General features: G+C 35.7%; 1 long non-coding RNA gene and 1 pseudogene across 2 annotated transcripts in view; both read right to left on the reverse strand.

Moving 5' to 3' along the window:
- The window catches only part of LOC114054450, a 145,112-nt gene that overhangs the window by 18,526 nt on the left and 105,250 nt on the right, over positions 1 to 21,336 (reverse strand). The gene's annotated exons all lie outside the window — the stretch shown is intronic.
- Positions 11,709 to 12,752, reverse strand: LOC114054448 (annotated as a pseudogene).

Consider the following 21,336-nt stretch of genomic DNA (forward strand, 5'->3'; position numbering starts at 1 on the left):
GTACTGGGCACTGTATTAAGTGCTGGGGATTCAAGAAAAAGCTAAAATAGACTCAGCCCTCAAAGAGCCAATTTAATAACATATTTTTTAATGCAATGGTCTAACAAACAATTATTACGAAGCTAGTGGTCTCAGCACCTGCCTTAATAAAAAGGACTACACAATTTAGCTTTTTTTTTTTCAGGGAGGGAGGTGACCAGACTAATTTCATCGGCATATGAACTCATAGTGAAGAACCCCACCTACCAAAGCAGACTGGCATGTTCTCTGCAACTCACAGTTTGAGACAGTTGTCTGGGGCACCAAGAGGCCAAGTGATTTGCCCAGGCTCACGTGATCACTGTGTGTTGGAGACAGGACTTGAAACCAAGTCTTCCTGGCTTCAAAGCCAGCTCTGTAGTCACTAGCCAGGCTGTTTCTACATTTTAAAATGTTAGTAATCACATAATTGTAGAAATAATTGAGACCAGGGACCTCAAATGTGAAACTGACCAAACTGTAAGCTAGAAATAGTCAACATGCCACAAGAATGTGGGATGGACATTCTAAATGTTATCAATACTTCTATGGATGTGATCTCATTGATGTGGATACTCAATTCAGTCAATCTAAAGAAAAACCAATCCATGCTTCCTCACCAGTGGGAATCTTGTTCATGCCTTCCCATAAATGCTTCATCCCCAAGAGCTAGAATTAACATGCAGAAATGAAGGCTTTGCTAAAGCATAGGTACGGAAGGAACATGTTTCCTCTACTCCAATAATGCCCACTCCATTCTGTCTGTATCTTTGTTGCTGTCTTCTATGGATTTCTAGTTTACTTCCCTCCTCCTTAATAGATGCAATACCTGGCTCACAGTCTTCTTCCCCACCCCATCCCACACACCATTCAAACCCTCTGCTATTTTCTTAATTTCCCCAATTCTCATGACCTCTGTTTCCAGGTTATCTCATCTATGTAAGTAATGGTCAGTCTTAGTTTTTTACTTCCCTTAACCCAATGCTTCAGCTACCCTGAATTTGCTCCAGGTACAGTAATTCCTAACTAGAATTCTAACCACCTAATGTGTTGGGGCCTTCCCCTAAATCTCTTGACAGTAGATGTATATCAATGGAGCACTCATGCTGTCCAGCAGTTATCTCTTGCTCTCTATCAGTGCCTATCAATAATCAAATATTTATTCATCATCTCCTCTGTTCAAGACTCTATACTATGTGCTATGATGATGACAGAAATGCAAGACATTGAATTTTAACTTGGAGACAAGTCAAATCAACAAGCATTTATGTGCCTATTATGTTTTTTTTTAATTTTCCCTTTTTATTACATTAATACATATTTATGGAATAAAACAAGCATTTCCATAATATAGTACAATAAAATATGTACAACAAAATATAATTGTATATGAAACTACAGATCTACTATACACAACTTGCTATTCTTCTCAAATATACAACAAAATTGTCATGTAAATTTCTTTTTTTCCCTTTTTTTCTACTCTCTCCCACCCTTCCCTAGAGATGGCTACCATTAGATACAAATAGGTATATATATGTAAAAGTATTCTATACATACTTCTATTTATCAGTTCTTTCTCTGGATGTAGATAGCATCTTTCTTCATATATCCTTTATAGTTAATTTGAGTATTTATAATAGTCAAAATAACTGATTCACTCAAAGTTGTTCTTAAAACAATATTGCTATTAGTGTATACAATGTTCTATTGGTTCTGCTCACTTCACTCTTCATTATTTTATGCAAATCTTTCCATGTTTTTCTAAGATCTTTGAGCTCGTTATTTCTCATAGCACAGAAGCATTTCATCACAATCATATACCAAAACTTGTTCAGCCATTCCCCAATTGATGGGCATTCCTACAATTTCCACTTCAAAGAGAGCTGCTGTAAACATTTTAGAAAATACAGATTCTTTTCTTTTTTCCCTAATCATCTTTGGAAATAGACCTAGTAGTAGCATTGCTGGGTCAAAGGCTACATGTAGTTTTATAACTCTTTGGGCATAATTCCAGATTGCCATCCAAAATGATTGGATCAATTCACATTTCTACCAGTTTTTGTCCCAATTTTTTGACATCTCCTCCAACATTTGTTGCTTTCCCCTGCAATCATTTTAGTCAATCTGGTAGGCATAAAAAGATATCTCAAGGCTGTTTTAATTAACATTTCTCTAATCAATAATGATTTAGAGCATTTTTTCATATGACTGTAAATTGTTTTGATTTTTTCGCTGGAAAACTGCCTATTCATATCCTTTGACCATTTATCAATTGGGGAATGTCTTGTATTCTTATAGATTTGACAAAGTTCTTAATATATTTTTATGTGAGATCTTTATCTGATAAACTGTCTATAAAATTTTTCCCAAAATTTCTGCTTTCCTTCTGATCTTGGCTATTTTTTTTATTTGCACAAAACCTTTTTAATTTAATGTAATCAAAATTATCTACTTTACACCTACCTTTGCTTTCTATCTCTTATTTAATTATAAATTGTTAACCTATCCATAAGTCTGATAAGTAATATGATCTATGTTCTTCTAATTTCCTTGTAATATCTCTCTTTATATCAGGTCATGTGTCCATTTTGACTTTATCTTGGTTAATGGCATAAGATATTGCTCTATGCCCAGTTTCGGCCTTACTGCTTTCCAGTTTCCCCAATAATTTTTTTTACCAAATAATGTTTTCTTATCCCCAAATCTTAAGTCTTTACACTTGTCAAATGCAAGGTTATTATGTTTACTTGCTGCTGTAAATTATATGTCTACTCTATTCCATTGATCTACCTTTCTATTTCTTAGCTGGTACCAGATAGTTTTGATACTTACTGCCTATAATATAGTTTAGGATTTGGTACTGCTGAACCTCCTTCCTTTACTTTTTTCCATTATTTGATTTTACATTCTTGAATTCTTATTCTCCCAAATGAATTTTTTTCTAATTCAGTAAAATAATTTTTGATAATTTAATTGGGATGGCATTGAATATATAAATTAGTTTAAGTAAAGTTGTCATTTTTATTGTATTGGCCCTGCCAATAAAATGTCTATTATGTTAAGCACTGTGTTAGGTAGTAGGGCTACAAAGAAAGGCAAGATTCAGTTCTGGCTCTCAAGGGGCTTATGATCTAATGGGGGAGACAATGCAAACAACTATGTACAAACAAGATACATACAGGATCCATTGGAAATAATTAAGAAAGAAAGCTCTAGAATTAAGAAGGATTGAGGAAAGCTTCTTGGCATTTTAGCTAGAACTTAAAGAAATCCAGGGAAATTAACAGGTAAAGAATTCCAGGTATGGGAGACAACCAATCAAAAGACCTGAGTTCAAGCTCTGCCTCTTCAACTTTCACCTTAAGCAAGCCACTCAACCTTCATGGGTCTCTTTGTTACCACAATCAGATAAAAAGGGAAGTAGAACTGTGGGACAGGAAGTCAGCAGCTGTCAACAATAATCCTGATGGGAGCACCAGACTCTCTCTCATTCTGATGCTGCCCATATGCAACAGAGAAATCCCTGATCTCTGGGCTGGTGTTAGACTAGTCTATCATACTGTGCTAGTAGAACTTTTTGTTTTGGGAAAAAAAAGAAGACGAAGAAGAAGAAGCCCAGAAGAGCCAGGTGAGGCCTCTTTGTGGCACAGCAGTGGGGTCTGAAGGAGTCTTGTTACATGGGTGGCTTTTGCTATGAGTCTGTATTTGTATTTCCCTGTATTATATGTGTATCTCTGAGGAAAGTTTAAACACTGAGCCCTTAGACTCATAACACACTAGAGAACTGTGTGAAGACTCTGTATCTATCAGAAGGTCATTGCATTCTAGTCAATCCCTTCTGGGCTTTTCCTTATTCTGTCAGGCAGGCCTATAGCAGGAGCTGTAAGACCCTTGCAATCAGTGATTGTGAAACCCTGACACTCAGGTTTGTTATCTTCTGTAGAATGAGTGAATTAGACTAGAAAAATCTTTAAAACTCCTCTCTGTTCTAATAATCTATGAGTCTTAGTCTGTCAAGGATTAACAATCTAGTTAGAAGGCATAATATAGAAGACATGTTTAATTAATGTCTTTTCTATCACATCTAGGGACTATGTCAATGCACCTTCAGAGGTCTGGAATTCCAGGACTTGAAAAGAGTTCTATAACCCATAACCTCAGCAAATTCAAAAATTATTGCTTGACATTTTCCCTAAAGTATTTTTAAAAGTAAAATTATAAAAATATCAAGAAATAGTCTAACATGTAACATCTTGTTCAGCCTGGATTGCAAAAGATTATTAATGCAGTTGGGTTGAGTTTGGTTTGGTTTGGACTCATCAAACTCAGTGGAATTCTAGGAAATCTTATCTGTGAGTTTTTTGTTTGGACTTTTTAGAAGTGAAAAGTCTTAATGAAGTTGCAGCTTAAAAATGTTGGCATCTGAACACATCAAGACAAGGGAAAGGTATTTTGTCTAGGGACAGACATATAGAGGGCACGATAAGAAATGCTTTGTAATAGTAATAACAATTTTTATAATTACATGTTTAAAGGAAAAATATTACCCTCTACATGGTGAAAAGGTAGTGTGTGTCCGTGTGTGTATGTGCATGCGCACAGGTGATAATTTAAGTCCCACAAGCCTCTAATGCTTAGAGAGGTAGACAGTTTTCAAACTTTGCCCAGGTCAAACAAATCTCTTGCACTGGCTCTGGAATACATATTTAACATTCATGTTTTTAAAAGAAGCTAAATTTACAAATGTGAGACTAAATTTTAGTTTCTTCTTCCTTCATATGGTATTTGCCTTCCATACTTAATTTGCTATACATAATGAAAACAAATGGACTATTTTTGGCTGGCTTTGCATCTTCTTCAGTGTCTTGGAACCCAATCAATATTGCTTAATGATATAGTGGAGTCTGCATTGCAGCAATAGGAAAATACAATTTGCTAACTTTTGAAAATCTTGTTGAACCTCTTGGCGTCTCAGACAAAATAAAATGTAACTTTCCAACTCAGAGTCCATTTAGCACTGACAGTGCGACATTGAGTTCAAAGAGAAAAAAACTTAAAATGTTTATGAAAAAGTTCATTAAATAACTCTTTGAAAACCTAACAAAATGATGAATTAAGTACCAATGTATCATTAACATTTGCACTAAATTTCCTTTGAAATACAGGTTTTCAAATTAAGGAAATTATTTTTAAAAGTATTTGACATTCAAAGATTTTAATACAAAAAAAAAATCACTGAAGCTGGAGAAGACCCATAGAAATGCAGATCATTGAGCCCTGCTTCCACACTAGGAATACACATGGAATTCCTTTTCTTTTTCCAAAAGTATATGTTAAAATCAGCATAGTAGAGGTGTTAAAGGCTTTAAATGTGTTCCCAGTGAATTTTAATTTAAGAATACAAGTCCAACTCAATAAATAATGGTTTGAGCTTTGAGAGGATTATTAGTATTATTGCTGTGATCTCATTTTAAAATTTTTCCTTATTTATATTTGTAGTTTTTAATTAACAAGCATTTTAAAAATTAATCTTTCCTTTCCAAAGTATGCAAATATTTAAAACCACAAAAAATAAAAATAATCTCTCAATACATAGCTGTATAGTTCAGGAAAAGAAAATCTCACAATAGACATACTCAAAAATGTATGCTTATTTCTATATCTTCTTTATTCTTTTGGACTCATGTTTTATCATTACACTGATCAGACTTCTAAAGTCTTTCAAAATTGTTTTTCTCTATAATATTATTCTGGAGAAGGAAATGGCATACCATCACAGTATCTTTGCCAAAAAAAACCCCAAATGGTGTCACAAAGTGTCAGACACAACTGAAACAAATGAGCAACAATAATAATAATGTTACGGTACAAATTTTTCTATTTCTGCTGAATTTGATCTGCATAACTTTAGAGAGATCTTCCTAGTTTCCTTTGAAATTGTACATTTCATTATTTCTCATGGAACAATAATATTTCAATACATTCATATACCACAATTTGTTTAGCCATTCCCGAATAAAAGAACACCTCCCCTTTATTCATATGTCTCTTTCCTCTTTGTTTTCTAGAGGTAGTATATAGCTGAGTCAAAGAGTTTGCAAAGAAAATTTAGTAACTTTTTGAGAATTCTTCCAAATTGCTTCCCACGATGGCTAGACCAGTTCACAGTTCTATCTACAGCTGTTTAGCTATTTTCCCATAGCTCCCCCAACATTTTCCATTTTCCTTTTTTTGTCATCTTTTTCAGTCTGACAGGTATAAATGAGATGGAAATTCAAAGTTATTATCATTTGTATTTCTCTATTTTTGATTCAGACTTTTTTCTCCATTATTGTTAATAGCTTGGAATTCTATGAAAACTGCATATTCATATTGTTTGACTATTTGTTCATTGGCACAGAAATATACTCAAGAAAATAACTCTTTAAAAACCAGGATGGGCCAAATGACAAAAGAGGTACAAAACCTAACTGAAAAAAATAATTCCTTAAAATGCAGAAATACCAAATGGGAAAAGAGGTACAAGACTTCACTGAAGAAAATAATTCCTTAATTGAAATTTGGCAAGGGGAAACTTATGACTCCATGAAATGGAGAAACAACAAAACAAATTCAAAAGAATGAAAAAAACAGAAGAAAATGTGAAATCTCATCAGAAAAACAACTGACCTGGAAAACACATTGAGAAGAAATAATTTAAGAATTATTGGACTACCTGAAAGCCATGATTTTTTAAAAGATACATCATATTTCAAGGAATTATAAAGGAAAACTGCCCAGATATCTCAGAGCCAGAGTGCAAAATAGAAACTGAAAGAATCTACTGATAACCTCCTGAAACAGATCCCAAAATGAAAACTCCCAGAAATATTTTAGCCAAATTTCCAGAGCTCTCATGTCAAGAAGACAATACTGAAAGCAGTCAAAAGAAATCATTCAAATATTATAGAGACAGAGAAGGATAACACAAGATTTAGCAGCTATCATGATAAAGAATCAGAGATCTTAGAATATGATATTCCAGAAGGCAAAAGAACTAGGATTATAGGCAAGAGTAACCTACCTAGAAAAACTCAGAATCTTTCAGGGGAAAAGTAGATATTTAATGAAATAGAGGACTTTTAAGTATTCCTGATGAAAAGACCAGAACTGAAGAGAAATTTTGACATTCAAAGACAACACTCAAGAGAAAAATAAAAAGGTAAACATGAAAGAGAAATCATAAGAGACTCAAGAAATTGAACTGTTTACATTCCTATATAGAAAGATGATACATGTAACTCCTAAGAACTTTATCATTATTAGAGCAATTAGAAGTAGTCTATGTGGACAGAGGGCACAGGTCTGAGTCAGTTATATCTAGATGATCTCAAAAAAATGAAAGAGTGAGAAAGAGGGATGCACTGGAAGAAGGGAGAGGAAGAACGGGAGAAATTATCTCACATAAAAGAACATGCAAGGAAAAATTTTTATGGTGGAAAGGGAAATGGGGGGAGGAGGCAATGCTTGAACCTTACTTCTATCTGAACAAGTTGAAAGAGGGAAGAATATCTAGTGAAGTATAGAAATCCATGGTTCCCAGAAGGGAAGTAGGAGAAGAAAGGATTAAGAGGTTGGGGGAGGGGGAAATGTGATAAGAGGGAAAATGACTTAAAGAAGGCAGTGGTCCAAACCTTCTACCTTCCACTATCTCTCAAAGTCTGTTCAAGTTCATGTTCATTGTTTCCATGACATTATCTATCCATCTCATCCTCTGCCATCCCCTTCTCCTTTCATCCTCAATCTTTCCCAACATCAGGGTCTTTTCCAATGAGTCCCATCTTCTCATTATGTGGCCAAAATATTTAAGCTTCAGCTTTAGTATTTGACTTTCCAGCCAATAGCCTGAATTTCTTCAAGTACTGACTGATTTGACTTCCTTGCTGTCCAAAGGACTTCTGAATTAAAATTCCATGCTTTTTGCATGATATAGTTATATCACGCAAGATTTACTAAATGAAATAGGACATTTTTTAAAAGTCTGATGCCTCACTCACTAAGGTATCTTTTGTTGAAAGAAATGCTATAAGGTCTATAGGAAGAAGAAAGGGAAAAGACTCAGAATCACAAGCAGAAACTGCTTTATTTATTTTTCTTTTTTCAGGTAATGACAGAATCTTCTCTCTGCCACCTCTTATTTCCTCCTGCACATAAGATGAGAGAATCTGCTGTTACAGGAGAAAATAAAGGTGAGTTGAGCTTCTATTTCAAAATAGAAAAGCAAAGGTTCTCAGACCTCTCTTTCAAAGAGACAATTGTTTTGCTTCTATCTCTCCCCAGGATTCCCCATTCCCCTAATATACAGAAGGAATTGAGACAAGATTGGAGTAATGACCAAAATAAGAAGTTTAAAGTCCCTCTTAGCAGCTATATGGCACAGTAGATACAGTACTGGGCCTAGAGTCAGGACAATTCAAGCTCAAATCCAGATTCAGACACTTACTAGCTATGTGACCCTGGGCAAGTCACTTAACCCTGTTTGCCTCAGTTTCCTCATCTGTAAAATGATCTGGAGAAGGAAATGGCAAACTGCTCCAGTATCTCTGCCAAGAAAACCTCAAATGGAGTCATGAAGAGTCTGTTACAACTGAAACGACTCAACAACAACAACTGGGACCCAGAGGGCAGGACTATGAGCAATCTGTGTAATTTATAAAGAGGTGAGTGTAGGCTTAATCTAAGGAAACCCTCCCTAACAATGAGAATGACCCAGACATGGACTGGGCTGGATAAGGAGAACATATATCTCCTCTCACTAGAAGTACTGAAAGAGGGGCAGCTAGGTGGCGCAGTGGATAGAGCTCCAGCCTTGGAGTCAGGAGGACATGAGTTCAAATTTGACCTCAGACACTTGACATTTACTAGCTGTGTGACCCTGGGCAAGTCACTTAACCCCGATTGCCTCATCCAAAAAAAAAAAACACAAAGAAAAAAAAAGAAATATTGAAACAAAGGTGACCACTTGTTGGGGTAGTTGTAGAGAGGACTGTGATTCAGCCATGAGTGGGACCCAGTATCCTCTAGAGTCTGTTCTAACTCTGCCTCTAGGATTCGCTGATTTTCCTGTAAGTCTTGACCTAAGCATCGGGACTGAAAATGATAACATCACAGAGAGCTCTACTAGGGCTCAATGACTTTGAGAGAAGTGAACGTCCAGAATCCAAATGCTGGATGGTCAAGGACACTCAGGAAAAGAAGCCATTGAAATCATAGTATCAGCAGATGAAGCCATGGGTCAAGAACCAAAAGTTTATAATTGGGACTATTTTTGCCTGCTAATGACCCAAGATGGGCAGCTAGGTGGCACAACAACACCAAAGACCCGGGAGGAGATAGTGGGTATATGAGTCTTAGCCTTCATTTATTAAGTGAAGGAGAAACAAATCCACCTCTCTTACTCATTTTGTGAAAGCAGGCTTCATAGAGGAGATGGGATATGAGGAGCTGTTTGCATGGGTGCTTCTTCCCTCTCATCAACCTCCCTCCCCCCACATACTTCTGGAGTCCAGACTGATAGAACTGCCTTAAATCTCTAAAGAGGGAAGAATTATTAAGCACCTACTATGTGCCATTCACTGTGCTAAGGGCTTTTATTTGATCGTCACAACAACTCTAGGAGGCAGATGTTATTTATTATCCTCATTTTATAGCTGAGAAAACTGAGGCAGAAATTAAGTGACTTGCCTAGAGTTACACAGCTAGCAAGTGTCTGAGGCTAGATTTGAACTCCAGTGTTTCTGATTCTAGACCTAGCCTTCTATTCATTGCACCCACTATGGAAGAAATCTAGTTTTTTAACAACAGCATGAGTCTAGTTGCTCACCACTCTTCCTCCTTTCATCTTGTATAGTGTTCAGTTTCCTTTCTCCCACATACTTTTTTTTCCAAATTACAGTTTTATTCAAGACTACAGCAGGATTTACATAAGTTTAAGTGGTTTTGACAGTGCTGCTTTTGAACAGAGTAAAGAAACACACAAAAACCAGTAATATAGTAAAACAAATGTACACAGGAAGATATCAGGCATCCCAATGTGTGAGAATCATGCATACAAAAGAGTGATCTGTGCTTGCTGTAACTGGGGCCTGCTTTAGAACATGTAGTTTTGTGTTTACCACTTAATACTATAGAGGTCTTCTGCTCGTTCATGCCCACATAATTTACACAAATGCGCAGAGTTCTTAACATATTAAAACAACAACAAAATTTATCACCTTTGAAGCCCACACCAATAAAAAAATAATTAAAATTGACCACATTAGTAAGTCTAAAGTAGGTTATCAATGTTAGGTAATTCTCATTAATCAGGCCCATTAGTGGAAAAAGTGCAATACCTGGAACCAAAGCTGAAGGCAAGAGGTTGTTTCGTTATTAAAAATACCAACATGAAAGATCAAGTGAATGAAGTGACAGTGTCAGTCCTAATATAAGACATTGATAGAAGGTTAAGACAAGATACAATAACATGCTAAACATACTACCACCATGACATTGAGATGAGACTTGAACCATGCATTCTAGACTTATGACTTTCGATCCCATAATGTTCAAAAAATTTTATAGGAAGAAAAGGAAAAGTGTGTTGAAAGATAGGAGTATAAATGAATTGATGCTTCTAACTACAGAATTTAAAGCAAATTTCACATGTGAAGATAGTTAATACTAAAGCTAAACTCCATCACTGGACACCAAATAGGCAATGAACATTCAATTTAATTCATCATAATCTTCAAGGATTGTCAACCGATGGTTAGCCCAACCACATGAATACTGACCTGATACAGAACTATCCCCATATTGATGATGACGCTTATGATCGAAAAGTTGATCCAAAGGATCCCGGAAGTAATGGTAGCAAAGGCAGAGGGAGAGTCAGGTCTCCATAAAAGCTAATGAGGTCAAAAGAACTTTTCCATTAAAAATAGACTACATTAAGTTTCCAAAGCAGCATTGAATTTATAGATACAAGTTGGCGGGCAAGTTTTGAATCTGTAGTTTTAAAAAACTGGCAATTAATTGACATAATAAAACCACTGGAAGAGGTATAATGTTTATCAATATGTGGAATGTTTGCTGGTTGCAGAGATTTTCAACCCAGATGAATGAATAACTGCATAGATGTCTTCTCAATGAAATCCTTTAAAAAATTTACAAAAACCTAAAGTTTCCATTTAAAAATAAGCACGTTATGGCGCAATGAAATGTGGCAAAAAAGCAGTCTGAGTTCTGTCCACAAAGCTAATGGATAAAGTGATAGAAAATATTTTTAAAAAAGAAAAAAAAAGAATTTGTTATTGCACTTAAGCACTGACTTCTTACACTTCGAGTTACTAAAATTTAGAAAATTCATGCAGTGAAATTAGTAAGATTAAAATACAAAACTCTCATTTGTAAATATCCATTGGCCATTCTATGCAGAGTATTTCATGAGGGTAGAAAGGAATAGACAGTTAATACAGTATCTCATTTGCTGAGGGGAGGAACTCACCCAATATAGATCATAATTTCAGTTCACAGTAATTGTATTTTTTAAAAAATCTAGCAAAGTCAGTGCAGTTTTTTTTTTTTTCTGTGCAATTGTCTACTGTCTTCTACCCCCAATTCCACAACTGAAGTAATACTGACTTGGAGACTTAGCACAAGTTGGATCATAAGTACCAGATAAAGTCTGTAGGACTTCGATAAGGATTTCCAAATGGCATAGCGATGTACTGTCACCGCTGTGGCCACTAAAAAGTGCCTGATGTCATGAGTGAATGGAATGATGCCATCACTTTTGAAGAACACAACTCCCAAGCAATAAATTGAGCCTCCACAGGCAAGTTCTTGAAGCCCATCAGTGTTATTATGGACTGATGGCGAGAGGAGTAGAATCATGAGAATGTTGTGGTGGGTGACAGTGGCATTGTGGGTTGATCAACTGTGAATGACTTGGCTATTCTCATTGGTGCAGTGATTCAGCATCGTTCTGAGGGATTTGTGATGAAGCATGCTATCCATCTTCAGGGTGGGGAACTGGTTGGAATCTGAGTGCAGATCAAGACATGCTTCTTTTTTTACTTTCTCTTTCTTGTTTTGTTTTTCTTTCTTTCTTTTTTGGTCTGTGTTTTCTATCACAGCATGACTGGTATGGAAATATGTTTTGCATGGCTGCACATGTGTAGCTTGTGTCAAAATCACTTGTCGTTGATGTTACTACCAAGGCAGGAAAATATCCCGTTGTTAGACAGAATAAGAGCTCGACTACTTTATACTTTTCGTGGTAGAGAAATACATAAATGGTTCCTCCAGATGCCATGAGCCAGATAAACCAACGCATATGAGATGCTAGGGGTCCAAGTCCACGGAGATTTAACCATGGTGCGTAGGAGGCAGCAATGAAGAAATAGGTCACCATTCTATTGCACATATGAAAACAAAGCTCTATTGTCCTTAAGTGACTCTCTTTTTACGAAACAATGTGAAACGCTGTGGAAACAATGAAGAGGGCACATAAGGCATTCCATAAATCTATTCTGTGATCTTTCCCCAGCAGTCATCTGATAGTCGATGTGCACTGCCTACAATAGCAAGAACAATGAGGAGTTCATGCGTGTAACAGTTAGCTGCGTGTTCATAGCAAGTAGGTTTAGGGGGCTGTTGGCTGGGGCCCGAGGGTGCAAGAACCACTGGAATCGGCTCTTGAATCGCATGGATGTTCCGGGCGCCTCGGGGGCTCCGCCTGGGCTCTTAGCATGGCTGGCCCGGCAGACGCAAGATCCTCATCTCCCGAGCTCGGGCTCAGGCTGCTCCGGACACTGCCTGGGCCACCTGTCCTCCGTCCCCGCCCGAGACAGCTCTGCCGGGGCTGGGGCTTGATAGACGGGGCTGGAGGGAGAGCGACTGGGGTCCGGGCCAGGCAGGCCAGGAGGCAGCTGATGGAGACCGCTGAACTGCCCAGAGCCTCCAGTCTCCGGAGCGCTGCCCCCCCGCCGAGCCCTAGCCCCGCCCACTGTCTCTCCTCCATATTTCTAACATACTTAAGCAACCACCATGACAAAGTCATCTGTGGAATCATCTAGGCTTCTTGCTATGGGATTTAATAACTTTCGAGGTAGAGAGAGAGAGAGTGCCTGGAGAGGTCTCTGAAGCCAAGGGAGAAGAAAGGGGGCATTGGAGTTAACAATGAAGTCAGAAGGCCATCATGGGAGCCTGCCATTTCCATAAGTTTTCTACAGTGCTCTGTAGCTAAAATAGAAAGCAAGGAAGAGTGTGTATACTTCAATATGCTGCCATCTAGTGATCAATTTAGAGACATCTCCACAATCAATGAGGTCTCTTCTGTTTTCTAAAATTTGGACTGTGATCTTTCGTTATTCCAGGACTGCTACTGAAGCCAGCTGGGCTCAACTCTTCATCACAACTACCATTTTAGAAAGTTGGCCATACCTAGCTTTGGCCACCTGAAACAGAATTGGTCTAAAGGAGAAGGAAACAGTCAGCCAATCAGTCAACTAGCATTTACTAAGCACCTGATATGTGCAGGGCACTGTGCTAAGCATGGTCTAAATCATTTCATTTCTAGGTGCAGACATTTTACCTTATTATCTGATCGCTTGGCAAACTGCACATCAGTCACTTAATCCCTAATTCAAAGCAGGTTATTTCCTTAGATCATGAGCCTGAAAAAGTCAATCAATAATCCAATAAGGAACAAAAGACCGTCTCAAGTCATTATGCAGGACTGAGTTTAACACTTGAAGAAGACCAGATTACTGCTTCTTGAGATCAAGCCAAATCTGGTGCAGAAACGGGAATCCGGTAACATGAGATGGGCAAATAGAGGTTAGCAAGTGCATGACTCTCTAGGCAGTGGTTCAATCAATCCCTTCTGAGGCAAACAACTTTAAGTGATGCTAGTAAATATGTACAGAACATAAATGAAGGTGGCCTATAACAAACAGTACTAAAATGAGTAAATAGAAATGTAAGTAGAGAATGACCTTGTCCAATTGGCCCAAAGAGAACCAGCTACATACTTACAGCCCCAGGTGACCTTCCAACCACAGATTAGCTAGGTGTATGTGCCTCAACTTCTAAGAACCAAGGAAACTATATGAAGTAGTTAAGATCCTTCCAAACTCTTTCTTTTCAACTATCCAGATGGTTCAAGTAAAGTACATCCCTCCCCTTGCACAGGATAATTTAGATAATGTCCAACTTAATTCAAAAAGCTTTATTTAAGTATCTACTGGGTAAAAAGCACTGTGTTAGGCACTGGAATAGTTTAAATGAAAGATAAAATAGGGTCTCTGTTCTTATGTAGCTCAAAGTATATTCTGAAGATAGAACACAGCTAGCTATAATGTAAAAGCAATTATAATAATTGCATTAGAGTATTGCAAAACAAATTATGAAGTCTCAGAAAGAAAAAGTCATTGATAATTGGGAGCATCAGGAAGGCTTCTTAGAGGAGATGGAAGATGAGTTGAATTTTAAAGGATGGACAGGAATTTACAAGAAGAAGAAGGGAGGGAGGGCATGTCCGGTATAAGGTTTGCCCTGAGAAAAGGCATGGAGGCAAAGGAGAGAAGCTCATGTTAAGAGGACAGAGAACAGTCCAGACTGGCTGGGGCATGGATCACATGGAGAGGATTAAGATGGGATAAGCCTGAAAAGCAGGGTGGCTCCAAACTGTGGAGGGCGTTGAATGCAAAACTTCAATGGAGTTTGAACTTTATCCAGGAAGCAATAACAAACGACAGAAGATTTTTGAGTATGTGTGACATTCATTATTTACATATTATTTTCCTTAATGGAATGTAAACTATTGGAGAGTAGGGATTATTTTTATTTTTGTTTTTTTTTTCTTTGTATCCCTACTGCCTAGTATTGTGGCTGGCACCATAGTAAGGCTTAATAAATACTTGTTGACTAACTGGCATGACCAGATTCAGGATTCTAAATGATTCATCTGGTAGCAATATGAATGACAGATTAGAAGGAGAGAGTGGAAGTGGGAAAGATCTAGCAATGTTGCTAAAAGGAATGATATATTTTGAAATATATTTTGATACTACCTGGATAGTATATTTTCAGTATCAAATAAAGCATTTTTAAAAGCCTAATTCTAATAGTAACCAAATATACCTATGCTATTTTCAGATTGTAAAAAAAAATGGAGTTCAGTGCCTTCCTAATGGGATATGAGGCTCAATGAGAAAAAACCTGAATGAATTTTTAGAATTGCTTATAGACTACTGTATATTTCCTCTGGTGTTAGTTAGCAAAGCATCCAACTGGTAAATTAAAAAAGGTACTGTAGGTACTCTGGTTCAAGCTATGTGATGGACTTTGTGTCCAAAGAAAGATTGGTATTTAAAGACAGAGAAGAATCTGCTTTGCTGATAGAACTTCAATTCATCTAGAAGAGTATATAATTTCCATAAGTGCTAGAGCAAGAAATGGGTTGTTCTTTTACAAAGACTAAGAATCCCATGCAGAGCCAATATTAGTTGAAATGATGAAGTAGGAAAAGGTTTACAATATAATTCAATAAATATTTATTAAGCATCTGCTATGTGCCAGGCACTGTGCTAAGCAATATGTATACAAAACAGAAAAAGAAATATAGTCTCTGCCTCTAAAGAGTTTGCAATCTAATGTAGGAAGACACACAGAAGGAAGCTGAAAAGCAAAAGGCTGGGGGAGAGAAGAGGATTCCCACCTCAAGGACATGATGATGGTGGAGTAGAAGCCAAGCAACACAGTTGGTGGAAAACTGAAGAGTTGAGTGAGCTTCTGGGTTCTCTTTAAAGGGAAGCTTTAAGAGTTTTCTGCTTACCTCTGAGTACCAAAGCTGAAAATAATGATTGGTCTGTGATGAGCTTAACAAGGTAAGCAGGGTATGATGATAGTAGAGTCAAAACTAAGCAGTGACTCTAATGGGAAATGAAGCATAATTCATTCAAATTCATTGACATTTTTCTTCAGCATCTTTCTAGTCAAGTATTGAGAAGACAGCACTAGAGTTATCCATTGACCTAAGTAGTTTTGGAAAGGAGAGGATGACAGGGACTGACCCTAGATGAAGACTGAAATGGGAACAGGAAGGAAGTGTTGTCTTAGAAATAGAATTGGGCATGACAAGACTCCAGGAAGCCTAATAATATAAAAATAGCCCAGAATACCAGAAGTTCAATTCTAAAAACCAAAACAAAAAAAAAACCTTTTCAATATATTTTTTATTTATTTAATTAAATATTTCCTAATTAGATGTAAAAAAAATTTAACATTTTTTTAATTTTTAGTTCTAAATTCTCTCCCATCCTCCTGCCCTTCCCCCTTCCTTGAGAAGGTAAGCAATTTTATGTTGATTATACACATAAAGTCATACAAAACTTATTTCCATATTAGCCACATTGCAAAAGAAAACACAGGAAAAAAAAACAAAGAAAATAAAGAAAGTTTAAGAAAGTATGCTTGATAAAAATGGGAAAAGGACCCACATGTATAAAAATATTTATAGCAGCTTTTTTTGTGGTGGCTAAAAATTGGAAATTGAGGGGATACCCATCAATTGGGGAATGGCTGAACAAGTTGTGATATATGAATGTAATGGAATACTATTGTTCCATAAGAAATGTTGAGCAAGTGGACTTCAGAAAAACCTGGAAAGACTTACATGAACTGATGCTGAGTCAAGTGAGCAGAACCAGAACATTGTACATAGTAACAGCAACATTGTGTGATGACCAGCTTTGATAGACTTAACTCTTTTCAGCAATACAAGGATCTAAGACAATTCCAAAAGATAGAAATATGGTGGAAATGGTGGAAAATAGTATCCACATACAGAGAAAGAACTATGGAGTCGGAATGCAGATAGAAGCATACTATTTTCTATTTTTTTTGTTTCTTTTTTCTCATGGTTTTTACCTTTTGTTCTAATTCTTCATTACAACATGACCAATGTTGAAATATGTGTAATGTGATTATACATGTATAGCCTATATCAGATTGCATGCTGTCTTGGGGAGGGAAGGGTAGAAGATTTAGAACTCAGAATCTTATGGAAGTAAATGTTAAAAACAATTAATTAATTAATTAATTAATTTTTAAAGGCTTCAATCTGCATTCAGAGTCCATCAGTTCTTTCTCTGGAGATGTATAGCATTTTTTAACATGGGTTCTTTGGAATTGTCTTGGATCATTGTCTTGATCAGGGTAGTTAAGTCTTTTAGAGTTGATGAACCTTACAATATTGTTGTTACTGTGTATAATGTTCTTCTGGTTCTGCTCACTTCACTTTGCTTCAGTTCATATTAAGTCTTTCCAGATTTTTCTGAAACCACCCTACTTATAATTTCTTATAGCACAATAGTATTCTATCACAATCATATACCATAACTTGTTTAGCCATTTCCCAGTTGATGAGCATTCCCTTGATTTCCAATTCTTTGCCACCACAAAAAAACTGCTACAAATATTTTCTTGTACAAAAATGTCCTTTTCCCTTTTCTTTCATTTCTTTGGGATACAGAAGTTTGATTGTTGAACAGCAGACACAAAATACTACAAATAATAGTAATAATGGACTGTTTGATCATATTAAGTCTGAAACATCTCTGATGATGTTCAAAAAATATAATTATTTACATTTTAAGTAAAATTTTTAAAAATATATATTCTTTAAATTTTAAATAAAAGTCTTTAAATTAAATCAAAGAAACAAACAATGAGATGGTCACAAAAGAAGGCATGAGACGAAGATAGGCATTGGTGACAAATATTGCTGATGACAGAAGGTGTAACATAGAAAGAAGAATAATAGCGGAAGAAATGCCCATTAATTAATTCACAATAGTAAATATCAGCAAAGGGGGTGCAGTCAATTGTTATGATCTCTGATTTTTGTGTTCCAATGTACATAAGCAAAGTGGTCTAGAAATTTTAATGCAAGTAATTGAAATTATTCATTTTACACCTCACTCTGTTATCTCTTATTTATTCATAAATTGTTCACGTATCCATAAGTCTGATAGGTAATATATTTCATGTTCTTCAAATTTTCTTGTAACATCTCTCTTTATATCTATGTCATGTGCCCATTTTGACTTTATCTTGGTAAATGGTGTAAGATATTGGTCTATGTCCAATTTCTACCAGACTACTTTCCAGTTTTCCCAACAACTTTTTACCAAATAATGAATTCTTATCTCAAAAACTTAAGCTTTTACACTTGCCAAATACATGATTACTATATTCATTTTCTACTGTAAATTGTATGTCTCCTCTGTTCCACTGATCTATCTTTCTATTTCTTAGCCAGTACCAGATAATTGTGATAATTACTGCCTTATTACTTCCTAAGAATAAAGAAGACTTAATGAAAGGGAGTGAACTACAGTTGACATTACTCTATATACACTTCTATAAAATCTGTGTTACCACTCATTAATTAAAATTATACAATTATAAAGATGCATGCCAACCAAAATATGATCACACGTAAAAAACTTTTTCCCTTTAAATAGGTATGTTGAGTATGAGAACAGGTGCAAAAGAATTGGTTTCTCCTGCTTCATCATTTTATGTAAGACCGACCTCTTTGGTAAGCCATGTGGACCTCAGTGTAAACATTAGCAAGATTTTCCCCAATTTTTACATTTAACAACATTTAGGGTTGCTAAGTAACTTACTTCGCTAACACTGCCGTATATAGTCCTGATATGCCTCCCCTAAGTGTAGCCTATGTTTGACATTTTCATACTCAGCTCAGACCTACTGTGTCTAATTCTTGGGCATAGATTTGACTTGGCATTATCACAGTCAGTAATGTTTGGAGAACAACGTAGGGAGTAAGGGAATGAGTTTTCCTCATGCTGGCTTTTCTAAAGATTTAGCCCTACCATTATGAAGCATTTCCTTTGACTAAATTTCAACATACTCTCTGGTTCAACTTTTGTATATAAGTAAGTTTTCACATATATTCTTAACCCAAATCAAAAATCATTAAAACAAATCCTAATCAACAGAAATATCTCTTATCTAAAAAAATATCCTCACCCTCTAGTCCATGTCCTATCTAATCACTGTAGGTATGATAGATTTCCCATACAACAAAGTAGTTTCATCAGTACAAGGGCAATTGATTTTCACTAATATTATGTTAATATCTTTTCATGTGTTTTGTTCCTTGGTATTCATTGTGAATTGGCCTGTAAAGCCCAATTGAATCCATGATTTTAATGGCATATTGCCATTATATGGTTTAAATCATCATAGCATCCTTGTGAAAAAGGACAATTAATCCAAGGATAAAAAGAAAACCACAACAAAAACACAGTAAAGTGAGATTAGAACACTAATGAATGAAACCTGCTTTTTTATAGTTGGTTGTTTGGTTTGGTTTTTTTTTTTATCATGTCATATAATAACAATTAACCCAATTTTATAATCCACAGATTAGAGGCTGAGGTAACATAAGCCTACATAAGCAATTTGGCTCCTTCTGTGACAGCAGCTGCCAGTGGAGAACTTGACAGCATGGCATAGAACTGGAATTGAAGTCAGAGACCTGGGATTAAATCCCAACTCTTTTGTTTCTTGTGCAGCTTTAGGCAAGTCATTTCATGTGTTGGGAACTCAGTTCCTACATCTGTAAAATGAAGGGGTTGGACTAGTTGGTCTCTGGGATCAATTCTAACTTTAAGACCATATGATCCTGTCTGAATTCAAAGGGACTATTTTACCTAGAAGAATAATCATTCCTTTAACAAATATTAATTGTATTCCTCCTTCGTGCAGGAATTGTGCAAGGTCCTTTTTAAATTGTGCAAGAATAAGGCATCTACTCTCAAGGTGCTTAAAAATCCACAATCTAATATCAAGAGGAAAACTTTCCATTTTGGGGGTAATTTCATTTCTTTTGAAGTGCTTCCTAGATTTCAAAAATAAAATATTATTTCATTAAAATTCAAAATTGGTAGCACTGTAGAAAAACAAGCCCTGTGAGGCATTTTGAGGGGCATTCCAGAATGGAAACTTTAGAGAAGCAAATAGAAGTTGCCAAGAATAGTCACAAAACTAAATGCACCTTTTGACCTGCCAATTCTATTGCAAAGGTTTTATCTTATAATAAAAAAGAGAGAAAAGCAGACCTGTCTATATGAAATTATTGTTAGATGCCCCACTTGTAACAAAAAGAAAATGTGAACAATTTGTATGTGCAATGATTGCAAAATGGCTGAATAAACTTTGATTTTAATATAAGAGAATAATGTATTACAATATTTATAATTCTACCCATGTCCTAGGTTAGTAGATTTGTTCTCTTTGTGTTGACATTGTGCTTCTCCAAAGACAGTGAACTAATCAAACTATTGGGTATGGGGTCTGTGATTTCCTCATGGTTGTATTTTATCTCATAAATTGATTTTATACCAACCTATAACCTGAGAGAAAGAGCTTTGCCAGAATCCACTGAAAATGCCAATCATATCAATTGAAGCAACAGAAGGGGAAGCTGTCCTAAAAGGAGATTTAATAACAAAATCCTAAATAATGAATACATCAAGGAATAAATCTTAGAAATGATTAATAACTGAAAAAAACTAATAATAAAGAGACATCAAAATTTCTGGGAAACAGATAAAACAGTCCATAAAGTAATAACTGTATTTCCCTAAAATGTATTGATAAAATTTTAAAAAATATTAATAAAGTGATGACACATTTAGAAAATTAGAAAGTCAATAAATAAAGCCAAATTAAGAACAAAAGAAGAAATCATCAAAATTAGAAATATGTTTAAAAATTCTCACACAAAAGATTATAGCAAATTATCTCCCCCAAAAATAATTTCTTATGATTAAATTAGATTTATACCAGGGATACAGGGAAAGTCCAACAATAGAAAAAAAATGATTACAGTCTTATTTAAAAAAAAAAAAGCATCCCGAGCCATAAGATTATCACAATAGACGCAGAAAGAGTACTTGGCAAAGTATAATACTCATTTTTGCTCAGAAAAAAAAGTAAAGAACTATACCTTACAAATTATAAGCAGATGAATTACTTTAATATAATAAAAAATATGTGAAATGAATAAATGAATGAATAATACCTAAATGAAATGAATAAAAATGCTGGAAGCTTTCCCAATAAATACAGAAATAAAACAGATACCCCCTTTCCTTTCTAGTTTGACACAGTTCTATAAATTCCAGTAGTAACAATAAAACAAGAGAAAGAAATTAAAGACATAAAGATAGGCAAAGAAGAGAGAAAACTATC

The sequence above is a fragment of the Vombatus ursinus genome, unplaced genomic scaffold (genome assembly GCF_900497805.2).
Source record: "Vombatus ursinus unplaced genomic scaffold, bare-nosed wombat genome assembly UNPS02014813.1, whole genome shotgun sequence".
In the NCBI taxonomy this organism is placed as follows: Eukaryota; Metazoa; Chordata; class Mammalia; order Diprotodontia; family Vombatidae; genus Vombatus; species Vombatus ursinus.